This window comes from Hemicordylus capensis, chromosome 1 (genome assembly GCF_027244095.1).
Source record: "Hemicordylus capensis ecotype Gifberg chromosome 1, rHemCap1.1.pri, whole genome shotgun sequence".
Classification (NCBI taxonomy): Eukaryota; Metazoa; Chordata; class Lepidosauria; order Squamata; family Cordylidae; genus Hemicordylus; species Hemicordylus capensis.
In genome coordinates this window covers 183592971-183620458 of record NC_069657.1, presented here as the reverse complement: position 1 = coordinate 183620458, position 27488 = coordinate 183592971, and the positions used below count along the sequence as shown (strand labels likewise).

The 27488-nt window shown below is 43.8% G+C and overlaps 1 protein-coding gene across 5 annotated transcripts in view; it reads right to left on the bottom strand.

The window, feature by feature from the left end:
• Positions 1-26341, bottom strand: part of GALNT13 (polypeptide N-acetylgalactosaminyltransferase 13) — a 374841-nt gene extending 348500 nt beyond the window's left edge. Inside the window, exon 1 of one of the 5 annotated variants that reach the window (XR_008309490.1) lies at positions 25999-26334. The gene's annotated coding sequence lies outside the window, so the exon portion shown is untranslated. Of the gene's footprint in view, positions 1-25998 lie in introns of all 5 variants that reach the window. The other 4 variants (XM_053259345.1, XM_053259309.1, XM_053259330.1 and 1 more) reach the window with 4 other exon arrangements.
• Between the last annotated feature and the right edge of the window lie 1147 nt (positions 26342-27488).

Here is a 27488-nt window from a genome sequence, read left to right as displayed (position 1 = left end):
AAACAAATACAGCTTCTATCTCCCAGTTCCTCATTCTCTCCTACTCAGAGAGAAGGGGGGGGGGGGCGTGTTGTATCCAAACCTTGAATGAGTGGAAGAAAGCTCATGCAAGGGAAATTTCCTACTTCCCAAAATGTGTGTCTGCCCTTTTTTCAGCAATCCCCATACTCAGCCTGCAGGCTTCCCATCCCACCCAACACCATTCCCTGGTCTTGTTGTAGCAAGCATGACTTGTCCCCTTAGCTAAGCTGAGTCTGCCCTGGTTCCATATGAATGGGAGACTAGAAGTGTGAGCACTCTAAGATATTCCCCTCAGGGGATGGAGCTGCTCTGGGAAAAGCAGGAGGTTCCAAATTCCCTCCCTGGCATCTCCAAGATAGGGCTGAGAGAGACTCTTGCCTGCAACCTTGGAGAAGCCGCTGCCGGCCTGTGAAGACAATATTGAGCTAGACAGACCAATGGTCTGATTCAGTATATGGCTGTGTCCTATGTTCCTAAGTATCCCCTAATCCTCAGGAGCAACATTTTGGAGACAAAGGAGGCTGCTGTGAGGAGGGGATGGGAAATTCCCTTGCAAAAACATCTTTCCACTCAAACAAGTTCAGGATACAACCCAACCCAATGACTAGAGGGAGCATGCAAGCCCGAGGCAACTCTTCATCTCACCCTAGAGTTCCAAGGAACAACTGAATAAACCCAAAGAGTGCCTGTTCACTGTCTGTTTTGTAATGAAGTTACAAAAGCTCAGGACATCGTGTTTTGGCTATCACAGAAGAGATTGTAGTATTGAAAATACATTCTGCTCTCTTACAGCATTTTGAACACAGGGAACTTGCAACCTCCATGAAATTATTTCAATACAATACTCTTGCCATAGGGGAATTGTACTAGACAGACACTCCTAAACCTATTTTTCACAGAGTGAAAAATACACAGATTGATTCACAGAAAGAAGGATGCAGTAGACTACTAGGTGCCGAAGCAATTTCAACACAGTATGCAGCCTGTTAGGTTCATGACTCTTAATTTCCTCTTCACTATATTATTAGATGCCTTGGGCCAACATCCCAAGATACACTGGCTGCTAGCCCAAAGGTTCAATTTATCCAGTCTTTGGCTTTGAACAATGCCATTTTCAAATGTCTTTAAATACTTTGTAACTGAATTTGATGCAAAGGAATTTTAGGTTTTCTAATATAAAATATCTGGGCAGGGAGAAGGTTGCAAATCTACCAGGACACAGTTAGACATAAGAGACAGTGGCTGACATCCTGAACAACAAAGCACTGGTTCAATGGGAGACACACCAGTGCTTCTGAAGCATTCTAGATTAGCACTGTGTGTGTGTGTTTATGTTTTGGGGGAGGTTCCAACAGCCTCCCCTTACCTGGAAGCTCCTAGTGTCATCAAAAACTATGTCCCTGAGACCTGCATGACCATCAAGGACATGTTTTCAGGTTGCACAGAAAGTTTCCTGGGGAAGCAGAGGTGAGATGAGCCAGTGGTGTAGCTGAACATTTCAGAAACACCGCTGCTTTGTTAATCAAAATGTCAGCCACTGAAAATAGGTCAGTTTATTCTAACCATCAGGGACCAGATTTAAAGCAGGGGGGTGGCAGTGGGGGGAATCTGAACTGGCAATTTAAACTCAAAATGAAGGGTGCATCTTGGAAATTTTGTGCTTCATAATTGAAGGAACTGAAGAAAAAGTACGTGAAATGGGGTTTTATAGATCTCATTATTGAAGAGCTATAAGCATGTTACTGGTTAAAATCAGTTAACAAGACAAAAAGTTTGAAAGCTGCATTGTAAAGAGGAGATAAATAACATCCTATATATGCTCTCTGTAGAAGGGCTCTTGCTTATAAGAGAAATCAATTTGCAGGCAGCATGGTCAGCTATGAAGATCATGTAAATCATGAGTCCTGAATGAAGGACAGGAGAATTACAGAAATAAATAACTATTCACTATTAGGGATGTGCAGCATGAAACATTTTCAACTCAAAATTGACCATTTCAAATGTTTCAAGATAGAAACAGAATGCCCTCCTAAAGAAGGGCCTGTTTCAAGCTCAGACCAGAACTGTCCCATTTCAATTGAAACATTTTGAGTGCCATTTTGGAGGCTTGTTTTTCCCTTGCTGGCTGGTTTTCTGGCACTTGCTTCTGACCGGCTTGCAATCTCCTTCCTTCTTAGTATTCAGTACCCCTAATATTCATTGAACCACAGGAGGTGGCTTGAAATGTTATATGAGAAATCCTAATCTACCAGGTGTATACTATATGAATGACAGTAGATACTGTGTAAGAAGGAGAATGCAGTTCTTCAGCAGAAGTCTGGGGGAAAATGTTCTTTAGGTCTAAGAAAGAAACATTGCATAACAAGCATGACTTGTATCCTTAGCTAAGCAGAGTCTGCCCTGGTTGCATATGAATGGGAGACTTGATGAGTGAGCACTGTAAGATATTCCCCTTAGAGAATGGGGCCACTCTGGGAAGCGCAGAAGGTTCCAAGTTCTCTCTCTGGCTTATCCAAGATAGGGCTGAGAGAGATTCCTACCTGCAACCTTGGAGAAGCCGCTGCCAGTCTGTGTAGACAATACTGAGCTAGATGGACCAATGGTCTGACTCAGTATATGGCAGCTTCCAATGTTCCTAGTTGGCTTGTTATCATACAAATCAAGTGTTGACAACTGTTCCCCCACTGGGTGGGGGGAGGGGAAACATAAAAGAAGGGAATTTCAAATTCAAAATGTATTTAAAAAGGGACTGGGAGGCAGAGAGAGCCCTTATACTGTGCCTATCTTGAAGAAGAGGATATATCAGGACAAGAAAGGAGGAAGGAAGGTTTGGTTTTTGTGGTTTTCTTTTCTCAGCATTGAGTAAAATATGCTGTGCTATTGCTGCTGTATCTATCTGGTTCTGCTGAATCTGAGACTGACAAAGGCAGAACTTGGGTGCCTGCCTTCTTTGAACTGCAGTTTACAAGATAGTGTTGTGGTAAGAAATGGACAGTCACAGCTGTATGTGTGTGTTGTAATATTTTCTTGGTGATTGCTGTGAGTTGAGCTCCATGTACAGCCTAGGAATGCTAGGAAGTAGGGGGACATAATTAGAGAGAGCAGCTTGTGCCAATGATGTTACTACAGCACAGGCACTATGGCTAGCAGTGAGTTCTGGGTCAGTGATTCTTTTTTGGTCATTTCTGCACAGTGTTTGAAATGTGGATTCTGTATTGGGAGGGACAAATTCCCTTTTACTGTGTGCTTCTGCAGTGTTTTTCAAGACAGGGATACAAAATATATTGCAAGTTGCAATGCAAAACTTCTGTCTGCACTCTGTGAGTGCAATATGTTCCAGCCATAGAAACAATAGGGAAACTCAAATCACCCCATGGTTCCCCATGTGTAGTTCCTAGGGAGACCAAAGTGGGTTATGTGGTAGGGCATATTGGCCACTACCTACCAACCAACCCACCAAAAAAATGGGAAAATGAGCAATTTTAAACAATTTTTTACCAACCCCCCAAACCCTCATAGGATTCTATGAGGGTTTGGGGGAAAAGGAAAGCAGCCATCATGCCCTCGCCCACTTGCCCATTTCTTTTGTGCATTGGGTGATAGGTAGCACCCATCATGCCCTCACCCACTTGCCCATTTCTTTTGTGCATTGGGTGATAGGTAGCACCCATCATGCTGTACCACACAACCCACTTTGGTGTCCCAAGGAGCTATGCATGGGGAACCATTGAGTGTTTTGAGTTGTTTCATTGAAACAGCTGGCTCAGCCACTGCTTTGATGAAACGTTTCAGCCATTTGTGTTTCATTTCAAGCTCAAAAGAGGAAGCAAAATCCATTTTGCGCACATCCCTACTCACAATATTGCCCTTAAATAGGATCATAATTGTTCTGTATTTATGGTTTAATAATATTTGAATAGAGAAAATGTACCTCCTAGACTGAAGTAGGATATAATCCTCCTATGGTAGTGTTCCAGTCTCATAAACTATTTGGCCTCAGTGAAGACCTTGTAGACATAACTGTACAGTTATGTCTTGTACATGCACATATGTACATACAGGGGTACACACACTTCAGTCCTGGCTACTTATTGCACATGACTACTTTTCATTCATGATGGATGAACTTCCCTCAGCTGGGTTCAGGATTAGCGGGATGTTTATAAACATTCTCGGACAACTCTTTGAAAAACCCCATCTAGTCTGAGTTCTCCTCTGGCTCATCATGTTGCTAACCTTTCTAGTTTTCCTTTCATTTCTATGACTGTCAGAATAGATCTCCATTTATCAGCTGTCCCTCAATGTTTCATCTACTTTTTATCCAAATCCTGGCAGCTCAGATAGACCTGCGCAGAACAGAATCCCTTAAAGGCCAATTGTGAAGATTCCAGGGAACTGTGCAGTTCCTGAGCTACTGGACAAGGGAACAGCTCAGGGAAGTTCCTGAGCCTTGGAAATAAAGTTGCTGTGCAGTCTTTGAGCCTGAATGAGCAGAACCTCAACAAGGCTCCCTTCTTATACATTCCTCTCTAAATACCAGTATTATACACTCCAGGGGTGTAACAAGGCTGGAGTGGGCCCAGAGACAAAATTTTAAAATGGGCCCCTCGCTGATACACACACACTTCACAATATACAGTCATGTGACTTGCCTCTGGGGGGCCCCTCGTGGCGTGGGGGCCCCCAGGCAGCCGCCTCCCCTTGCCTAATAGTAGTTACACCCCTGATATACTCCTAAGAACATAAAAACAGCTGGATCAGGCCAAGGCCCATCTGTTCCCTGTGTTCCTTATTGTTCAGCATCCTGCTTCACACAGTGGCCTACCAGATGTCACAGGAAGCCTACAGGCAGGAGTTGAGGGCATACCTTATCTCCTGCACTTATGATCCTGCAACTGGTATTGAGAGGCATCCTGCCTCTGCGGCTGTAAGTGGCCTATAGCCCTCCAACTAGTAGCTGTTGATAGACCTCTCCTCCATGAAGTTATTGAAACCCCTCTTAAAGCCATCCAGGTTGCTGGCTGTCACCACATCTTGTGGCAGAAAATTCCACAAGTTGATTATGCGTTGTGTGAAAAAGTACTTCCGTTTGTTCGACCTAAATTTCTTGGCAATCAGTTTCACAGGATGACCCCTGGCTCTAGTGTTGTGTGAGAGCGAGAAAATGTCTCTTTCTCTACACCATGCATGATTTTATAGACCTCTATCATGTCTCCCTGCAGTCATCTTTTTTCTAAACTAAAAAACCCCAAGTATTGTAGTCTTGCCTCATAAGAAAGGTGCTCTAGGCCCCTGGTCATCTGGGTTGCGCTCTTCTGCACCTTTTCCAGTTCTACCATGTCCTTCTTTAGATGTGGTGGCCAGAATTCTATGCAGCACTCCAAGTGTGGCCGCACCATAATCTTGTATAAGGACATTATAATATTAATGGTTTCATTTTCAATCCCCTTCCTAACAATCCCTAGAATGGAATTGGCCTTTTTCATTGTCGCACATTCAGTTGACATTTTCAATGAGCTATCCACCACGACCCCAAGATCCCTCTCTTGGTCTGTCACTAACAGCTCAGATCCCATCAGCATATACTAGATGTTGAGGTTTTTCGTCCCAATGTGCATCACATTATACTTGCCAACACTGAACCGCATTTGCCACTTTGTTGCCCACTTGACCAGTTTGGAGAGATCCTTTTGGAGCTCCTCACAATCGGTTTCAGAATTCACTAACTGAAAGAGTTTGGTATCATATGCAAATTTGGCCACCTCGCTGCTTACCCTTACTTCCAGATCATTTATGAATAAATTAAAAAGCACCAGTTTGAGTACAGATCCCTGGGGAACCCCACTTCTTAATTCCCTCCATTGTGAAAACTCTCAGTTTAAACCTACCCTCTGTTTCCTGTCCTTCAACCAAATTTCCAAAAAATCTCACAAAACCACAGGTACTCAGGTCACAATTGGTGAGACCTGCCACAATTTTCCCAGTTGTGGATACTCAAATCCACGACTGGGAAACCCACAGTTGGCAAGGGATGACTGTATTATTACTTTGCACGTTATGACTGTGAGCCAGGCTCCGAGTGCTGAAAAGTCTAAAAATCACACACACCTCCAAGCCCAGTAACGAAAGTTGGAGGAGCTCATAGTCCTTCAGACCACTTTCCTCCAGCTGCTGCAGGGTCCCAACAAGGGGAGCATACAACCTTCTGTACAAAGCTCAGAGACAGCAGGAGGCCTGGCAAGCAAAGTGCCATACCACCTACCTGCATTATTTACCTGCCAACCACTGTCACCGCTGCAAGGAGGCCAATGCTGGCCTGGAGTGTCTCCACAGAGATTCTCTAAGCCAGCACTCTACTCAATACACTTCCACTCCAGATCTCCCTCTCAAAGGAAGAGCAAGAAGCTGGAGTGGAGGAAGAGGATCCTGCCAGACAAGGCAGGCTCCTGCCCAGAAGAGCAGGAAGAAGGAAAGTGGGGCAGCTGGGGAGTGGGGAAACTGCTCAATGTACCATGCACACCGGGACGGAGGGCAGAAGCCGAAAGGGGACTGCAGCAAACAGTTCCAAATAAATGGCAGAGGGGGGAGAATCCACTTACAGTAAACTGGCTCCAGAAAACCCTATTGGTAGCAGCCCAATCTGTAATTTTTTATTATTATTATTTGTTTGCTTTATCAAAGAATTGTCCCTGCTTATCCACCTCATGACTCCTAGGAGCAATTATCTACTAAGGACAGAAAAATAGATAAAACAAAGCAGATGGACAAAGGCAACCAGTAGCTCTACTTCAACCTCAGGCTTTTTCTGCCTGTCTCCTGTTGGGAGAATTATTTCTATTCTGAAATAATTCAATGGTCAGAGGCCAAGTCTCACATGGCCATTTTTCATATTATAAGCATAACGTGTAACTAGGCTTTTAAATACACCTGCATTTTTCTATGCACATCACACCTTGTTTTTCTCATCCAAAATTGAAAAATATAAACACTTACAGTAGGTTTTTAAACATTATGTGTATCGTTATTGCACATTCTCACTTCCAAGCTGGATGTAACATCAAAGTGCTCAAATACCTGCTGCAAAAATCCTGTTATGTTTTGTGGCATGGTTTCCTGAAAAGCTACACCATTTTCCTATTTCTTGTCATAAGTACCCAATATCAGAATTTATTTCCTAGACATGCTGCTACCTATCTAGGAATGGACAATCGTGAGCAATGTTACATATGAGGGTACTTCATAATTGCCCATTTCTTTCCTACAATTATCTCAGGTGCCTGTCCCAAGAATTTAGGCAATATTTATGTAACATGCATGACTGTGAGACATTCCTCAATTGAATTCAACAGTGTTATTCCTTCCCTTTGTATGCATTTAACTTTCCTCAGCTGAATCCATCAACAGCTTGACTATGAGCCACTGCATTTGACAGCAGTTGCTTGGCAACAAAATTAGTAGTCCTCTCCATTGTACCTGTGGTGCCTGCATTCTCAAATTTTTGGTAGAGTTCGGTGATACTTCCAATACATATGGCTATATAATTTCACTTCACTGAGCACATAAGAGAATTTGTATGAAAGACACAAATGGAATTGCTTACATGACAGCATGCAAAGGACTGCAGATGTCAAATGGCTGGTGAGAGCCAGTGTAGACTAGTGACAAAGAAACAAAGGATGAAATCCTGTGCACACTTACTTGGTAGCACTGACCTCAATGGGACTTGCTTCAGCATAAACATGTATAGGATTGGGATGTGCACCAAGAGATGGTCAAATCTCACCTACAGCACACTTTCACTAAGCAGCCTTAGGCAAGCCACTAATCTCTCAGCCTCACTCTCCCCCTACACCCCACTTAAAAGATATACCTGAAAAATGCATGTGACATGTTTTGAACTATATAAATGCTCTGTATTTATTTTTTTATTAATGACGGTTGGATTCAAAGGTACACTTCATGCTGAAGGTGTCTTCCACTCATGAGATATTTTGCCACGTGCTAGAGCACCGAGTGAAAAACGCTTCTACATGTGGAAGCATGAGAACTACTATAGCAATGCACAGAACTTGCACAAGTTTTTGAGTGGCCTGGTGCTGTTATCTACTCAGGATACCTTGGGTCTAGCCCCTTGTGTCTGGGGAGGCTCAAGTCTTACTTCTAACTATTTCCTGGAAAGGTTGCTACTGGTTTCCTTTAAACTACTTTAGATAAAATCTTTAGAAAGATGTCTTATTTTATCCTGACTGTGGTACTCAGGGTTAAAAAGATAATATATTAATATGATGGGAAAACATCAAATCTCTCTTTCCAGGTTTTCCAGCAGTGAATGAAAACTCATTTTCTAATGGATGACACTTCAGTCATTTCTGTCTACAGCCTGCTTAAATAAGTTTAACAGGAACTACCATTATAGTGTAGGATAGTAAAACTGTACTTGATTGACTTGTTATTTATAAAGAGAGCAACAGTTGATAAGGTTACTTCAGTTGTCTCCCCAGACAAAGAGGGAAAGGAGATGTGCATTATAAATATTTATTCTGAAAATTATTTGTATTGTCTTTCTTCTTTTAAGTATTTATTTTATATGCCAACCTTCCAAAGGTGGCTCAGGGTGATTTACATTAAAATCAAAAATACATAACAATTAAGATTTTGGAAAAAAAATTAAAAGCTGATTGAAATTACAATTAAAACTAGATAACATTAAAAGCCAGGCTAAAAAGATGGGTCTTTAGGGCTCTCCTGAAGGTCTCCAAGGAAGATAATACTCTCATATACATGGGAATTATGTTCTACAACCTAGGAGCAACAACCGAGAAAGCCCAAACCCAAGTCTCCATCAGATGAACCAGCTGCATCTAAAGACAGACCCTCTCCTGATGATCTAAATGAGCAGTGGTTTTCTTGAAGAGAAATGTGTTCCCTCAGGTAACCCAGACCTAAGCCAGTCAGGGCTTTAAAGATAATAATCAGCATTTTGTACTTCGCCCAGAAACACATTGACAGCCAGTGCAACTGTTTGAAAACAGGCATAATGTGGTCTCTCTGGGACACCCCAGAAACCAATCTGGATGCTGCATTTCGAACTAAGTGAAATTTCCGAAATACATACAACCATCGTATTTGTTTGTTATTTCTCTTTGTAAACCACCCTGAGCCATTTTTGGAAGGGCGGTATAGAAATCGAATTAATAATAATAATACAAAGGCAGCCCTACATAGAGAGCATTACAGTAATCCAAACTGTAGGTTACCAGTTGGTGCACAACTGTTTTCAGGTCATTCTCCTCAAGAATGGAGTTGTTCAATCAGTCACAGCTTGTAAGAAGTGCTCCTGGCCTGAGGCAAATCTGAGGCACCAGGGAGAGACCCAGGTCCAAGAGCACTCCCAAGCTACAAACCTATTCTTTCTTAGGGAGTGTAACTCATCCAAAACAGGAAGTTCTATCCTGTCTTGCAGATTACAACCCACAACACCTCCATCTTGCTTGGATTCAGCTCCAGTTTATTATCCCTCATCTAGTCCATTACTGCCTGTAGGCAGAAATTTAAGGGGCTAATGCCATTTCCAGATGTTGATGACAAAGAGAAATAGATTGGGGTGTCATCAGCATATTGATAACACTCTGCATCAAATCCCCTGATGACCTCACCCAGTGGTTCATGTAGATCAGTGATTCTCAAACTTGGGTCCTCAGGTGTTATTGGACTTCAACTCCCATAATCCCCAACCAAAGGCCACTGAGGCTGGGGATTATGGGAGTTGAAGTCCAATAACACCTGAGGACCCAAGTTTGAGAATCACTGATGTAGATGTTAAAAAGCAGAGGCGATAGAATGGAGCCCTGGGGGACTCCATATAATATCTCCCATTTTGAATAGCAACTGTCATCAAGGACCACCATCTGAAACCTACCCAATACATATGAGCAGAAACACTGTAAAACTGTGCCGCCTATCCCCAAATCCCTCAGGTGATCCAGAAGGATACCATGGCCAATGAGAGAGCCAAAAGAACCAGCAGAGTCACACTCCATCTGTCACTTCCCTGGCTAAGGTCATCTATCAGGCCAACTAAGGCCGTCTCAGACCTATAGCTTGCTCTAAAGCCACTTTGAAATGGGACTAAATAATCAGTTTCCTCCAAGACCACTTGGAGCTGGTCAGCCACCACCCTTTCAAATCATCTAACCCAACCATGAGAGGTTGGAGACTGGACTATAATTATCCATCACCAGGGGATCCAAAGTGGGCTTCTTAAAAAGAGGTCTGACCACCACCTCCTTCAGACAAGATGGCATCATGCCCTCCCTCAGTGAGGTATTAATATCAACCAGAACAGCTCCAACAATCTCCCTGCAAGATGAAATCAGCCATGTTGGGCAAGGATTCAAAGAACAGGTGGTAAGCCGTACTGCTGCAAGCAGCTTATCCAGACCCTCAGGGGTCACAAACTGAAACTGATCCAATCTAATCTTGCAAGAGGGATTGCCAGACACCCTGGTCCTGCAGAAATATTGGAGTCCAGATCAACCCGAATGCAGGAGATTTTATCTGCAAATAACTCATTGAATGAAGCAGATTTGAAACAGAAGGGGTTTGAGTTAAAACCCTAACAATCCAGAACAGCTCTGCTGGACGAGAACTTGCAGAAGCAATGTGTGTAGAATAAAACCGTTCCCTTGCTGCACGGGTTGAAGTAGCAACATGCGAAGCCAATAGTTAATTCATGCTTAACATAGTTTAATATGGTACGTTTGCACTTTTTAAAATAAAAAAACCGAGCAATTTCAAAAACACTGACTCGCTTCACACGACTTGTGCGAAGCGCATGACAGGGTTTTGTGGGGAGAGCAGGCTTAGCCCTCTCTCCCCACAGATGAGCAGCTGCTCGTAGCTGGGCGGCCGGATCAGCCGCCCACATGACTGCCAGCTCCATCATGGAGTCGGCGGGGGCTGCAGGGATTAGGGGTCGTGTGGCCCCCGGAAGTTCCAGGATACCTCATGCAAGCACGCAGGGCATCCTGAAGAGACCCCCAGGCCCGGGAGGCTGCTTGCAGCCTCTCGGTCGGGGATCTACTCATGTATCGCCACGCACCACAGCAACACACAAGCAACAAAGTGAAGTTAACGGAGTGCTCGCTCTGTTAACCTCATTTAAGGGGAGGGTGCTTTAGGCAGGCTAGCCGCCTTGGGAGCATCAGGCTCGCCCGCGAGTCCAGTGGTTCCCATGCTCCATGGAAAGTAGGCTAAGCTACCTTAGCCCACTTTCCGTTGGTCGTGGGAATAGCCTCACTAACTGATCTCAATTTTTACTTCATAACATAAAGCTGCAGACTTAATGAGATTTTAGAAAATGGCATTTTTTAATACCTACGTCAAATAAACTGAATTACAACAGTCAGGAAGGAGTTTACTCTCTTTAACCTGAATCAAGGAAGGCAGACAAAACCTAAAGCCAAACCTACTATGTATATGATGCTCAGATGGACACGAAGCAAACCAAGACATGATGCAGGATTATGTGTACAAATAGGAGACTAAGCCACCTAGTGACACAGTTGGGAAGCAACCTGCCCAGAGAGCAGGAGGCTGTTGGTTTGAATCCCTTCCCCGCTGGTGTGTTTCCCAGACTATGGGGAACACCTATATCAGGCAGCAGTGATATAGAAGATGCTGAAAGGCATCATCTCAAACTGCGTGGGAGGAGGCAATGGTAAACCCCTCATGTATTCTACCAAAGACAACCACAGGGCTCTGTGGCCACCAGGAGTCGACACCGACTCGACAGCAGAACCAACCAAGTGACTATTATTACTAACCAAACCTTAAATTTATACTTCCTATTACCAGTAGTAGTAAGTACTCCTCCTACCATTAATGACAGTGCAGACCACTACCACCACTCCTTGCTCCACCGCTGTTTCTCTCTAGCATCTGCTAGGTATAGCAGGAATACTTGCAAGTTTTCCCATCTAAGAGCTTAAAAACCACCAATTTGTGTCCCACTTCACTTTGAAATGCAGTTTTAAAGAGCATAAAACTCGGAATGTCTAAACAATTAAACAGTAGCCTTTTGGAAGTGTTCTCTATTTTCTACACATTCATTTTCCAGCCAGTGTTTCACAGGTCAGTCTTATTTATCCATTTTATCTGCAGCAGCGTGAAGTAGAGCTTGTACAGCTGCAGCTAAAGCAGGATCTTACGCTTGTCAAGCAAGACACAGCCATCTGCCTCTGCTGCACAAACCTGGCAGCCGCTGCCAGCCCCACCTGTGTCCTTACTGTAAGAATGCTTTCTTACATGACACTTATTGGGACTGCTCTTGTATGGCATTTGTACACATATGTGATGTTGTCCACACAGGATTTAAGAAAAGGGTTTTTAAGTGAATGAGCATTCTAGCCCATGTAGGTTTCACAATCTATTGTAATTACAAATTTGGAAGAAGAAGGGGGAGAGGGAAAGTAGCCTAAACCATGGCTACCACTGAAGTTCATAGGTTCGAAGGATGCTATGCAAAGGAGCTGTGTAGTCCCAGTTTATGGAGCTGGCTTTAGCTTCCAGTGAAAGTCAGACCCAGACACACACACACCCCTACCTATCCTTAAACAGCTGCAGTTATGCTTTCGTATTTGGAATCTGACAATACAATTCCTGAGGAAATCAAGCACCACTGCAATTTAGCAACCTGAAAATAACCTTAAGGAATCACCCAAAACAGCAGGAAGTATCATTTTATTCCCAGAAGTTTGATTTATGTATAAACATCATATGAATAAATCAGCATGCTAGAACCGACAGCTGTAAAGTTTTATTATGGTATATCAAAATGAAGTTCAGAAAGATGCTTATAGATTAGGAAAAAACCTTTGATTCTTTTTTAACAATCCTCCATCATTGCACTCTGAGTTCTATAATAGGTTTTAAAATGCCAAAAATTCTATTTAAGCTGATGTTCAGTAAATGACAGCTAATTGCCTACAGTTTTTTGTTTTTTATTTTTTTATTTTTAAAGAGCCATTTTAAAATTCAAGGTACATAAACTGTTCTACTTGGAATATTCCACTTGCAGAATTTTCCCCAATAAACTTCTACATTTATCTAGTTTTAAGGGACTACACTTACACTTCATGATCCCTTGAATAGTTGCATTACTTCTTTTAATATTCACCTGTAGTCAAAGTCAGTCTGGTTATGTAGAGTGCTATTATTTCAAAATGTACCTATCATTCCCTTAACTGAATTCAACAGGATGATCTGATGTCATTCTGACACAAGCTCTTTCCCCCTCAAGCGACTGCAGTAAATATTGCTTTTTCATTATCTACATTAGATACTGCAACCTTCTGTAGAGACATGGATGGCACTCCCAGATACAGTAAGACTGCTTAAATCTCATTGAGTTCAATGGGATTTAAGTAGCCTGTAAACAGGCAGCAATCTCCCTGTCTATTCCTAGCAGGTACATACCAGACTTCATTCTTAGCAAGTGTATTGGAGTCATTAGAACTTAATTTCAAACATAGTTTACAGGCTGGCAATGTTTGTTCTAACAAGGCAAATATATTTCTTGCAGAACCAAATCAATTTTTAGGCCCCAGCCTCAGATAGAGCAGCCATTCACTAAAGGTTTAAAGAAATAGATATTATTTATAGAGAAGCAAGTGCAGACTGCTTTCAATGCTCCTGCTTCTAGTAGTTTGTTAGCCCTGCATCTACTCCAACACTGGAATACAAGTAACTAAAGCTCCATTCAAAAGCTGGCTTGGATCAACGAACAGATTAATAAAAAACACCACAGTCTCTTTCACAAGGCCGGCACAACGGTCTGGGGTGCACCAGGGGAAGCCCACCCCCCGTTCCTGCCTGGGTGCCCCCTCCCAAGTACCCCACCTCCACTCAATCACTTCCCCAGGCACCCTCCTGGACATAGCAGGTGGTGGACAGAAGGGTGGGCGCCAAGCCTCTACAGGCAGCCTCTCAGCCTGGTGCATTAAGTTCCTTTGAGTCCTGGCTTGACCCACACAACCTCTCCGAGCAGCAGCAGCTGGGGGAACAGGGCCTAGGGAGGTGCCCCAGCGCCACGTGTACTCTCCCACCCGCCCCAACCAACCCACACAGCCCAGCAACAGAAGTGTGGCTGCCACTCGGAGGAAGTGGGTGGTTTGGATTGGAACTCAGAGGAACTTTCAGCACCCTTCTCCGGGAGGCGAGAGTGCCCAGCATTGTTCCCTCTAAGGTGTGTGCACGTGCACACACTCTCAATTTTTCTGATGTTCACTCAGTTAATTTTACATCCCTCTCAGGCTGAATTAAGAAGGCCCCACTCTGAATGCATGTGCGCACACAGTGCCTTGATACTGCCACCCAGAACAAAACTCATTCCGTACAGGTATCAAAAAACATTAGAGGGACCACTGATACCCAGAGTTCCTCCAAGTCCTGGGTGTGGCCCACATATGCCTTCTCCGAGCAACAGCCACTAAGGACACAGGGTCAAGGGACAAAACACGTGCAGTGCAAGTGGCAGGGGGGGAGTGCGCATGCAGCCTGCACAGGGCCTGCTCGCTATGCGCCTCCTCCAAGCAGCAGATGCACTGCTGCTGCTAGTCTGTGGAGGGTGGTTGGGGTAAGCGTGAGAGTGAGTGTAGGGTCTGCGGAAGTGCGGGGTGGAGCTAGGAGCAACTGCCCCATCTGCCCTGCCCAAAGAACGGGCTGTTTATTATGAACACCCTTAAACAAAAACTGGCTTAAAATTGCTTGTGTGATGAAGCCCAAAACAACAAATGTAATTTTGCATTAAGGTAACATTCTCATAAAGCACTAGAGGGAGGAAAGAGTCCCAGATATTTTACTCTTTAGCCAGATTATCTAAGAGATTTCATCATGTCTGAAGTTGACTTTCATTAGAGGATTTCATCTTCTGATCTATGACTGCCTGAAACAGTGTCCTTAGATTATACTTCACTGAACAGCTTATGGTAGGTGTGGAGGCAATGGCTAGAACTGCGCCAGTTATGTCTGGCTTAAATAATTAGGTGTTCTTCAACTAGAGTGGGAAGTTGATATCTACCAATGAAAGCAAAAAGACCTCTACACTAAAATTACACCAAAGCACAGTGGGAGCAGTAATAACCAAAACCAGAAGGCCCATCATAATTTCTTAAATATTAAAGCCATTTCAGAAGTTGCTTAGTTACTTTTACATTATAGAAAGACTGACTTTTTACATAGTTTTGTTAAATATGTCTTTGACTCACATATCGTTATAAGAAAATAGTGTGGGGATACATTCAAGCAAGCAATCTCCAACATGCACCAGTGCCATGGATGCCAGTTCCAAAGAGGACTTAGTCTAAACATTTAAACTAGCTACTAGAAGAGAGGCTGGAAAGCCACTTATACTAAAGGAAGGCATCACACTGTACATTTTCGTCTGATCTACTACTGAGTTGTAACAAAGATCTCACTGCTTTTTTTTCATTCACTACACATTGTGACACATCTTGCACAATCTATAATACAGAGAACACAACAAGCATCCTCTACATAAGCTTGCCTGAGATTTTGCAATCCCAACAGACTTCATCAAAATTCATAAGCATCAAGGAGCAAACAAGATTCCTGGAAAAGTATGATCTTTGGTCTCAATCAAATCAATATTAGGTGCTACATACAGTTCCTTATATTTTCATCCATTTTGCCTTTTCCATTTTGAGAAAATATCTTATATCCAAGAATGTGTTTATTCTGTAATTATATTGCACAGGCATGGAATTGGAATCTGGTACTGGGTGCAGAAATTAGCATTTTGAGAAGTACAGCTTTCACTTGTTTCGATCCAGGCATCTACAAACCCACTTGCCAGCTCACCAATGGTGTGTGCCCCCAGTCCTCTGGGGAGCAGGACACCCAGCACCACACAGTTCTCCCCAAAGATCTCATTTCCAATGCCATTTTTGAGATGGCAAGAAACAGCAAGAATCCTTTCTGAACCACAAGAGAGGGTGCCCACTGTTTCTTACCATCTTCATATCACGGTGCAAATGACAGAAGAACCACCTCTCTCCTAAGCCCTCTGCCTGTGTGCCAGAAAAGGAACTGAGGGAAGAGAGGGGATTAGGGGCGACCATAAATAATGGCTGGCTAGTGAGCAAACTCTAAATATGTGTTTCCCTGTTTTTATCCTTCAAGGTTGTGAAGCTAAATTTCAAAGTATGTGGGCACTGGTCTGTGAAATCTGAAATGCCAACTGTGGAAGAGGAAGAAAATTAGGATTTCTAGAGGTCAGGGAATTGGCCTTCAGTGCCATGTATAGTGTTGCCCATTCGCATGCTACACCTCATGTTGTTGTGGTTTTTGCCAAGCCTTGCCAAGTTTTCTTTGCATCTAGGAGCCAGCCGAAAGGTTTTGCAGCCAGACACCAACATCTGACAACATATCCTGATTTAGTGATGGACATTGTGGAGGGGCAAGATAAATGGCCTTCTCTTTATCCCCTTTGCAAGTAGCATGAGAACAGAAACAGAGCTGCATGGGACATATAAATATTGTATTAAATAACTCTACTTCTGAATATCCTAGTCTAGACATCATAGTTAAATTTCTAGGAGCCATGGTGCCTAGAAATTTAACTATGATGTCTAGACTGGGATTTTTCAAGCCCTGGTCCATTATATTTTAATATTCGTACACAGGAGTTGTAAACCCACTCTTGGAGATTGCAGCCCCATTTATGAGCTGCTGACAACCCAAACAAAAAACGTAATTCCAGAGCTCCCAGATATTAGGTCAAGAAGTAAAGGAAAACTCTATTATAGTGAGAGCTTTTCAATCCAAATTCTGGATTGAATTTTAAGTTTTAAAATTCAATTTAAAGTTTTAAAAAGGCATAAACATATTTCATCATTTTCTTTAAAAAAAAAAGCTGTCAAAGAAAAGGGACAGCTTAGTATTAAACTTCTGACACTTTAACCATGTCTTGCAAGTGCCTTGACCTGCTACATGAGTTATATTTACTCCCTATAAATACAGTTATTTCACATAAATTTCAGAATACTATCCTTTGAAATGGTTATAATTTGTAAGAGTGGGGCTGATAACAATAAGCATGTTAACCTTTTAGAAAAAGCTATTCCTTCTGTTGCTGTAGCTGAGATAGATCTATCCACAAAACATTAGACTTTTTTATCTATAAGCTAGCCCATGATTTTTACTGAGTGACCAGATACAAAGGAAGGTAGGGCTCCCAAGATGCCTTTAGTGCCTGTTTCAAAGATGGCATTTCAGAGGTACGAATTTTCTCACCCCTGTATGACAAACTACAATGGGCAAAGTAACCTTAATCTGTACTGCTGTTAAGGTACAGGATTCCTATTCCTTCTTGAATCTAGTCAACCTAGATGAAGTAGAAATCAAGGGTTTGAAGTGAGAGCCCCTTAAAGGAGAGCAGAGGGAAAGCTACACATATATGAATGGCAGTTGCCCTTTTTGCAGCTCTTGCACCAAATCCCCATACGGTGTTGTTTAATTTAGGAGACTTTTACAAAGCTGGTTATGCAGCTCCTGTCAGGATCTGCCTTCACTTGGTCCTCAAAATGGAGGGGCCTTCTGAGAAGAGCACCAAGACCTCACTGCTGGCCTCAACTGAGACCGAGCCCAAGAAGAATCAATACTAACCAAGGACCAGCACAAGTCCTTGGTTAGTATTGATTCTTCTTGGGCTCGGTCTCAGAAAGAGCCCCATTTGGGGAAGCTGCAAGATCTGGACTACAAGTCAGTTCCAGACACACCCAGTTATCCCCAGGATATCAGGAGCAGATATGCTACACTGAAGCCTAGAACTGGAGACCCAGTTCTGTCTTGCAGCTCAAGTCCTCCCCTTTGCAACTCTGCTTGGGAGAAGAAGGCAAGCACAAGTGTATTATTATTTTTTATTATTATTATTATATCTATATCCCGCTCTTCCTCCAATGAGCCCAGAGTGGTGTACTACATACTTAAGTTTCTCTTTCACAACAACCCTGTGAAGTAGGCTAGGCTGAGAGAGAAGTGACTGGCCCAGAGTCACCCAGCTAGTATTATGGCTCAATGGGGATTTGAACTTGGGTCTCCCCAGTCCTAGTCCAGCACTCTAACCACTACACCACGCTGGCTCTCTAAGTGTAGGATCAGGACCCAACTGGCAGAAAGAGCTGGGGAAGCAAGGCCTAGTATAAAACAGCTGATTCACTGCCTGATGGTTGCCAGTGCAACAGCTTTGCAAAGACAACTCCTAAGTTGTCTCCTAAGAGTTTTCCAGACTACGTGATTTGCAACGGGTAAAGTGTTACAAAGTGCAGTGGAATAATGCAACGTTTTGACACCGAGACTTTAGGGTTGTCCAATGCTGCATTGTAGGCTGATGGCCATTCATATTCTCCATCCACTGTAATATGTTTTCAAGGCATGAATGTCCAGATTTTCCTTGAAACACATTTATCTGCCCACCTCCTACTCCATTTGAGCCAATGGAGTTGTGGGGAGGTTGAAAAGGAGAAGTGTTCCCCGGAGGGGCTTTGCAATTGCTCCCAATAATGAAGTTCCCTGCATCTATGTTTGGGTGGGGTTTTTTGACAGCTGGGCACAGGTGGCCTCTCTTGGATCTCCTGGGTTTACCCAAGAAAAAGTTTCCCATTTCTACTCCCCACCTCCTCTCCCTCTCCCCCAGACAGCTCTGAGGTACAGTAGCAGTGGGAGGGAAGTGGGGGGAGGAAATGGAAACAGCAGCATGTTGTTTCAGTTTGGGGACAACCTACCCCCCCTCCCACCCAACCTGTGGAAGAAGCAGCTTCAAATTTGTCTCCTCTTGACCCCAGCAAAATTCTCCTTCTGCCCCCCACCCCACCGCTGAAGTTTGGGGTGTGAAGATCTGAGAGAAGGTGCTTTTTGGTTTTGATTTTTGCAAATTACCTAGAGGGTTACTGAGATCTTGGAAAGAGCAAAAGTTGCAGGCGGGAGGTAGGGAGATGGTGAAGGTTGAATGGGGGTGGGGAGAGAAGCAAGAGGAATGATCGGCCTTTGCAGGCAATGCCACTGCAAGGAGTTCCAGAGCCAGGGGGTGCACTTGACAAGAGATGGTGCAGAGGATTCTGCTGTAGTGTGGGTGCATTTGTGTGCACGCGCTTTGGGAAGATTTTTAGGTTGGGTTTGTTTGTTTGTTGCACAAGCCTTCGAAGTCAGCTCAGGCGGCCTCATTCCGCAGGTGCGCCGCATGGTGACTCTTGCTTTACAGCCAACAAGCCTACAACCTTGACGGCTCAGTCCATCCTGTGACACACAACAATCCTTAACAACCAAAAAAAAAAGAAGAATAAAATCCTACACTTGGGTGGTAAAGCCACATAAACTAATGCGACAGGACCGGTGGGGGGTGGCAGAAAAAGCTGGAAACCAGGATCACAAGGAGGGAGGGTGGGGAGGACCCCAGGGAGCAGCCCAGGTTTTCTCTCTTGGAAAACATGCCGTTCCCCAGACTCTCTCCCTTCCCTTCAAGGCAGGAGAATGTGTCTATATTCTCTGAAATGCATTTGGATTGGAGCCAATGGAGTTGTGGGAAAAAACAGAAAGCGGCGGAGGAAAAAGAGGGGGGAAAGAGAGAGCAGGGAGAGCCTGGGGGGAGATGGGGAGCAAATACCAGAGCAAGCTAGGAGGCATCTCAAATGGGGAGTTTGTTTAGTCATTCCCATTTCCTCCAGCAGCTGCCTTGCAGGAACGAGCCTCTCTAGCTCTCAGTTGCCTCCAGTGTGTGGCTGGGGTGAGGAATCAATGGCTACGGCGGCAGTTGCTTCGCCACCCCAGCTGTACTGTGTGAAGCACCTGCTCCCCTCCCCTCCCTTCCTCACTCCGCCCCCCACGCAGTCAAACAAAAATTCTTTGGGGAATAAAAATAACTACCCACACCACAGCCCGCTACAGTACACAAACTATGAGGTAAGCCTCCTTAAAATGGAAAAATACAACTAGTTTCCTGCAACACATTTAGGGCTGAAATGAAAAAATAAAACCCGAAACAGGGCATGGGAAATATGAACGATACCCTGCTGACACCAATGTCGTAACATGAGCAAAATGGAGGGGCATTTCGTGAACACGTTACAGAACTGTTGCAGTGCGTAATCTGGAAAACGCTCTGGCCTGGACAGCTCCACTGCTTACTCAGGCCTTCTGGCCTAGAATCTCTGCCCACAACCTGCTAAACAGTTCCCCTGCCTGCTGGCGATACAGAAGATTGAGCCAAACCACTCGGGGCTGGCAGCAACTACCAAGACAGAATCTCTCTGAAAAAGATGGGGTACATACACAGCTACTGAGCAGGCATTTGTACCTTTTCAGTTGCTGCCTCAAGATTGTGGAATGCGCTCCCTGCTGAGATACAATCCTCTGCATCTCTGGCAACTTTCAAACAAACACCTGAAAACTCATTTTTTTTGCCCAAGATTTCTCAGCTTCCTAAATTGTTTAAGTTTTAATCTCTGGTTTATTTTTAAATTGTTTTAAGTTTTTTGTATATGTTTTTAACTTGTTTTATGTTATTGTTAACTGCCCAGAGACAAAAGTTTGGGGCAGTGTACAAATTTGATAAATAAATAAAAATTTGAAAAATAAATTTGTATAGCTTGTATGTCATTCTGCAGAGTAGAGAAGGGAGAGAACACCAGGCTTCTATCATCCGCCGGTAGGTCCCACTGTCACCTGGCCCTTCCCCTCTGAGCTCCCTCAAGGGCCAGACATTCTGCAGAGTAGAGAACACAATGGCTCTTACCATCCACCAGAAGGTCCAACCTCCATTAGGCTCCTCCCTTCTCCGACTCCATCATGCGCCAGCAGCAACAGATTCAGACTTTTTTGGGTGTACCAAAGTTTCCTGAAGCAAAGCATCTCCATTTTTATTTTATTGTTTTAGATTGTGAGCCCCTTAGGGATAAAACTATATATAAATAGCAGAATATAATGCATATGCATACACGTTCACTCATTTAATTCTGAACATACCATCTGAAGCAGACTGGCAAAAATAGCAAAAATCATTCACAGCCATATGCAAAACCTTCTTTGATCAAACAGGGTAAGATAGAATATTTTGTTTTGTTAATCAGAGTAGCCTCTTTTTCTGGCACTGATTTAATTCCTATAAACAGCAGCCTGACATGCAGAAATGTAACAGAATGTACAAACTCTTGCATGTGCCTGCTCAGATTTCAAAAAGAAAAAAGAAAAAAAGATGCAGCTGGATATACAATATCTTGCACAAACTTGGGATTTGTGTGCAAAGGCTGCCAAGAACAGCAGTTAAACTGACAAGCCCTCCCACCATCTCTGCGGGGTGTAAGGAGAACTCCTTTCATCGTAGTGGTGAAATTGGAAACAAGTTTAAAATCCCTTTGGCAGTTTCACCTCTCTAATGAGGGGACTTCTTCCAAAGTGCAGCAGAAGTTGCGGGGAAAGCTTATCTATTTCACCATTGCTCTTTGCAACTCTTGCACAGAAAATGTTTTTGTCTTTCCAAAACTAGTGGCTGGATGCACAAATCATTCCACAATCAATTGGGGAACAAAAAATTAGCTGTGGGGGGTCATGCACATGTAGGAACGGTTTGGAAATGCTAGACATCTGAGATTTTCTGCAGCATTTCTGTAGATATCTGACACCATACCATGAAGAGAAGGAAAATTCCAAAGAAGTAAAGTTCACACAAACCCCTAAACATTGGTCTTCATTAGCACCCAGTACTGCTCAGGTTGAACTATCATCATAACTACCAAAAGGAAAAACAGAACAACAAAGTTTCACTAGTTCCCAAGCTCAAAATTCAACGGTCAGCTAGCTACGACCATTATTCCTTTCCTTTTCCAGAAGTTTATTCTGATCATGCCCGTCTTACAAATCATTTTCCCCTTCATGTTTGCAGGCAATTAAAAAGCACCCAAATAGTCATCTTCTCTTCATGTTACAACAAAGGATGTTTAATGACAGCTCCAGCTGCTGATCCTGTTATTCATGAACATCTCCAACACAAATATTATATTTGGATTTTTTAATAACTAATTATCTAGAGATGATCATAAATCCTAGGGGAAATATGCTAGTATCTAAACCCATTATCTGAATCTGAAATGTACAGGAAATACATATATGGCAAATGACCCATGACCCAGTCTAAAAGATATCACACATTATGTGGCAACAAAGTCAGGTTTGGCATCAAATGCCAGCCCAGCAGAGCTATAGCCAATCCCAGTACCACCACCACCACCCCGCCGGTTAAGTGTATCCTTCGCTCCTAATTTACATGATGTTTTAGGTGAGCAGGTAAGATTTCCTAAGTATATACCTAACATTTAATACTAGTCCCAAGAACATCATTGTCTCACATTCTACTTGTGTAGTTCAGTCCTGTGCATGTTTACTCAGCAAGTAAATCATGTAGAGGATTGCAACCCATTCCTAAGTACATTTACTCAGAAGGAAGACCCTCTAAGTTCAGTAGAACTGACTCTCCTATAAGTGGATTTAGGAGCAGAGCCTTAAGATTGTTATTGTATTTCTGATCCAAAAATAAGAGAAGGGAAAGCTTGAAGAACTGTATGTGAGTGGCAAAAACCATTCAAAGATACCTATAATACATATTTCGTTTTAAGAAACAGGTCCATCTAGTCAAATAAAATAAAATCTTTATTTCTGTCCATCTAATCACAGAAGACTTCTGGAAATCTTTGTTTCTGGATCATCTAAATAAAAAGGGAGAAAGGGAAGAGAGTGGTGTTTCCTTTTTCCAAAAGTACAATAATTGTGATTTAGTATCCTGCTCTAGAAAGCTGAGACACTGTTTCTGCAATATTTTCTCTACCAAGGAAGGTACAGTTTCTCATGCTAGGTCTTCCAGAACTACTACACTGTGTGTTTCTGGCATTAGCACAGACCCCAATTAAATCTTTCATCACACTATACAGAGGACAATGTTGGCCATGATGGATCTAGTCCATCTTCCTCCAGTCATCACTTTCCTGAAGGTAGACTGTGACCCAGTTATTTCAAAGACTTCCAACCCTGAATTGAGTATGCTCCACTAGATCACATCTTCAAACATGAAATAAATACTAGTCACCTAGCCTGGAGTAGTGGGAAACTGTTTTTTCAGGTCATCCCCTTGAAGCATTCCCACCACATACAGAGATTTCCAGAGAGAGGTAAAGCAATCTATTTGGCCGCATAAAAACCACAAATCAAGCCTGTGGGAACATCCCACATTCACAATTAATCAACATAGAAAAGGATCTATTGCATGGAGTGCTGAGAGATTTTCCCTGGGAATGTAATATGATTGAAAATGTGCACTGAAGAAAATTACATATGACATGTGGCCACATTCTCATTTTCAGCTTTATTCTGCTAAAATAGTAGTAGATTATCTTCTGGTTCTTTGCATTCCTCTTTCTGTGACCAGATACATAAATATTCCGCTATTATTCGGTTTCCTATCTTTAAGACAAATACCAAACTCAAGCCATGATATTTAGATCCAAACCCAAATTTTGTACCTAAAACTCACAGTATGCATTTGATCTTAGTTTCTGTTTACTGCTCAAAAACCTATGCTTACAACTACAAGAAGAAGAAAGGTCTAAATGAAAGCAATTAGACTGATAGTTAAAAAAAAGTAATTATGTAAAAAATGAATAATAAAGAAAGGCAATGTTCTAAAATAATGTCTTAGCAATGCATAGGTCAGCATGATTCTACTTTACAATCAGTTTTCAAGAAGAAGCAACCCAAAAGATTTGTTTTCTCTTATGAAGTAAGTGGCCAGCATGAAGTCCATACCTCATAATGAAAAGGCTTACCCAGCTGCCTGCAGTTGCATGCCTCAAGCCATTGCTACTCGCTGAATATTATACTTTTAGTAACATGTTTCAGAGCACTGATTTTTGGTTGTTTTTTTTAATGGCTTGCTGTGTATCATATTTCCAAGGGCTCACTTAGTCAATTTCTACCACCCTCCATGTCTTTGAAATACATTTTAAATCCTGTAGAACTGTGAATGCCATGACAATGTAGGTTTGAAATGCAAGTTACAAAAGTTGGGGGGGGGGGTTAAATAGGAAGGAAAATCTGACATCATAAACCAAAATAAAGCCTCATTTAGTTCAGTGAGGCACAGTCCCAAGAAAGTGTGCACAGCATTACAATCTAGCAGCTAATTTTTTGCACATTTACTCAAGAGTGAGTCCTACTGAGTTTAATGAGACTTATTCCTAGAGAAAGATGCATAGTATTGGCACTGCCAAGAACTCTAAGTAAGCATGCAAAGAATCAGGCTGCAATCTCAAGGCACCGTTACTTGGAAGCATGGAGCTGCACTGGGAGCTGGGTGTAACTGTGAAGTATGGATTAGCATGCATGTGTATATATATATGAGATGTATTAGAGCATATGTTTACAGAAGCTATTAGAAGTGATATTTAGAAAGGAAATGTTCTGGGCTAAGATTTTGAATCTTACACTTTTATTACAAGCACTTTCATTGCAAGCTTGTCCTCCTCAAATAGAAGCTGGAGCCAGCACCCCTTTCTCAGTCACAAAGTAAAAAGTCAAAAAGATCTGTGCACATAACATTTTAAGGGTGAGGGAAATGCAAGGGCAACATGTGTTTAATTTCTAAAATGAGAGGTGCAATATCTCATGCTTGCTTGCTGGTACAGAAGAATGTCCCTTGATCTGGAAACTCTGCACCAAATCCCAGGTGAATTGGGACTAATTAATGAGGGGAGGCATTCTATACATGCTCAAAAGCACTCTCAGGTATGGACCAGGACTGAATCCTGCCATTAAAAACAGAATTCAAATTACCTTTACTCAAATTATACCCAAGGCAACCCCCTTGCTTCTGGACAGCCCCTATCTACACCTTCTTGTCCACCATTACATTGAAATGATCCAAATGTGTCCTGAAGATACACCGGGCAAATAGAAAATCCCTTCAGAGTTGCAAAACAAACAAAAAAGAAGAGATGCCAATTAAGCTTTTCCTGATCTCCACATCCACCCACACACTGTCTCCCGCCCATGACCTGTCCTGCAGCCAAGCAAGCAGGCAATCGTTGTGACCATCACCAGGCTTCAGCGTTCCAGTTTAGCAAGCCCAACATCCCCGAGGCTTTGCTTTCCCCCGCCTCCCAGTAGCCTCCTTCCCCGGTCACCTTTCTACTACACTTCCAGCATAAATCCCACTGCCTCCGTCTGATCAAAGAGACACGCCACTCGGTCCCATGTAACATGTACCACATCCTCCCTGTGTCTGGAGAACAGAAGCCCCGATCCCTCGCCGTCAGAAAGCAACGGCCCAAAAATAATTGACAACATCAGTCAGGGAAGCATCTGCTGAAAAAGAGGCGCTTCTCTCCTCCTTTGTACTAGTAAGGATATTTTTAATTATTGTTTTAGATTGAAGATGAGCCCCTTTCCCCTCCCTCGCTTCATCACCGAATACCGCGGGTCCCCTGCGCTAACGATCTCTCTCCAAACACACACACAGCCCCACAGCAATGGATGGACGTATAGAGCCTCCCACACCCGTTGCTCAAGAAACGATACAGAAAGTTGCTGCTGCTTGCAAGCCTGTCCGCCTGTGAGCCTCTGCAAACAAGCCCCGAAGCCTTCGCTCTGCCGCGCGCCACTCGCAGACTGGGCTCGCGCTCTCTCCAAGAACCAGGAGCCGCCGCCGCCGCCGCCGCCGCGAGGCAGGCAGCAGAAGCGGCGCTGCCCAAAGTTCCGAGCGTCCCTCTCCCGCGCAGAACCTCCACTGCGCCTGTCCTAGCCCCAGATCCTCCTCTCCCCTCGGGGAGGACCTGCTGGCAAGTGGTCCTCGCCACCAAGCTAAGCCCTTCGCGCCCCGCTTTCTCCTTGCGCTGCTGCGACTGCCCAGGAGCTCACCTGCCAGGAGACTGCTCGCCTCGCCGCCGACGCTGCTCCAGAGAAAGCGATTTGAAGCTCTCTCTCCCCCCGCCCACCAGCGCCGCCGCCGGTGCCCTCCCCCCCCAAATTTGAAAGGTCAGGCTTGCCAGGGGAAAACCCCCGGCGCTGCTCTCCCCGCGGCCAGAGGAGGCTTCTTCATCTCGCACACTCCGTTTTTCCTCTTTCTCTTCTCTCCCCCCGCCCCTCCGGAATATCAGTGAGTTGGGAGGAAGAGCGCCCTCAGCACATTGACATCTCTCGGCAATGGGGCTGGCAGTAATGATAATAATAATAATAAGCAGCAACGGCAGCGATAAAGGCAGCTCGGCCACGCCTCTCGCTTTGTTTCCTCCAATAGCAGCCGCCGGAGGCCTGGCTCGAACTGCGTTGTAGGCTTTACGCAACCGGCTCCTTCTCTTCCCCCTCCACTTCGCGCAGAGGCTGGGACCACCAAAGAGCGCAGCAGCAGTCTGGCCACTCCTTCGCGCGCCACGCCACCCCCCACCCCACTCCGGTCCTTTCCCCCAGCAAAGCAGTCTGGGGAGCCTTTCTTCCTCAGGCTGCTTAGGACAGCTTATGTAACCAGCTCGCCCTGCTGCCTCTCTCTGGAGTCTTCATTGCACACCCACCCACCCATTCCGTTCCTCAGGAGCAGAAGCTAAAGGCTACCGCCGCCCCCGCTGCTCCAAAAAACAAAACTCCCGCGATTGTTGAAACCCAAGCCGGCTAATGCTGCTCTTCTGATATGCTTGTATCCTCAGGGAAAGCGGGAAGACTTGTTTCCTTATAGACGTGGCAGTCATGATGAGGATTGCTACGAGATATAAGGAAAGTGTGTATCATGTCAGTAAAACAGTTGTACAAGTTTTTACTGGCATCTTATTCACCGGCTGTCCTTTAAAATTAACAAGTCCGTCTGTGTGGAGGATCCAACCCTTTGTTCTTTTACTCATACACTTTTCAGATGATTTTAGTTTGGGCTTTTTTGCATAATTAAGGAATAGGTAGAGATGCAATTGCACACGTTCATGGCGCTCACCCCTATGCATTTTGATCGAAACTAGGTTGTACAGGATTGCAGTCTTAATAGTAAATCCCATTGAACTCAGGTGGAACATACTTTCAGGAAAATAATAGGGTTGTGATGTTTAGCTGATTAATCCATTACTTACTTACTTTATTTATATAACATTTATATCCTGCTCTTCCTCCAAGGATCCCTGAGTGGTATAAATGGTTCCATTTATCCTTACAACAACCCTGTGAGGTAGGGATGTACACAGAAGCAGAGCGGGGCAGCATCAGTTTTTTAAAAGCCCATCGGGGCGGCAGCGTACCTCCCTGCAGCCCCTTTGCCCTCGATTTCTGGTCATATCCGGAAGAAAAGGGCAATGGGGCGGCAGGGAGGTACACTGCCACCCTGATGGGCTTTTAAAAAAACTGACGCTGGAGGGGGGGGGGAAGTGGCG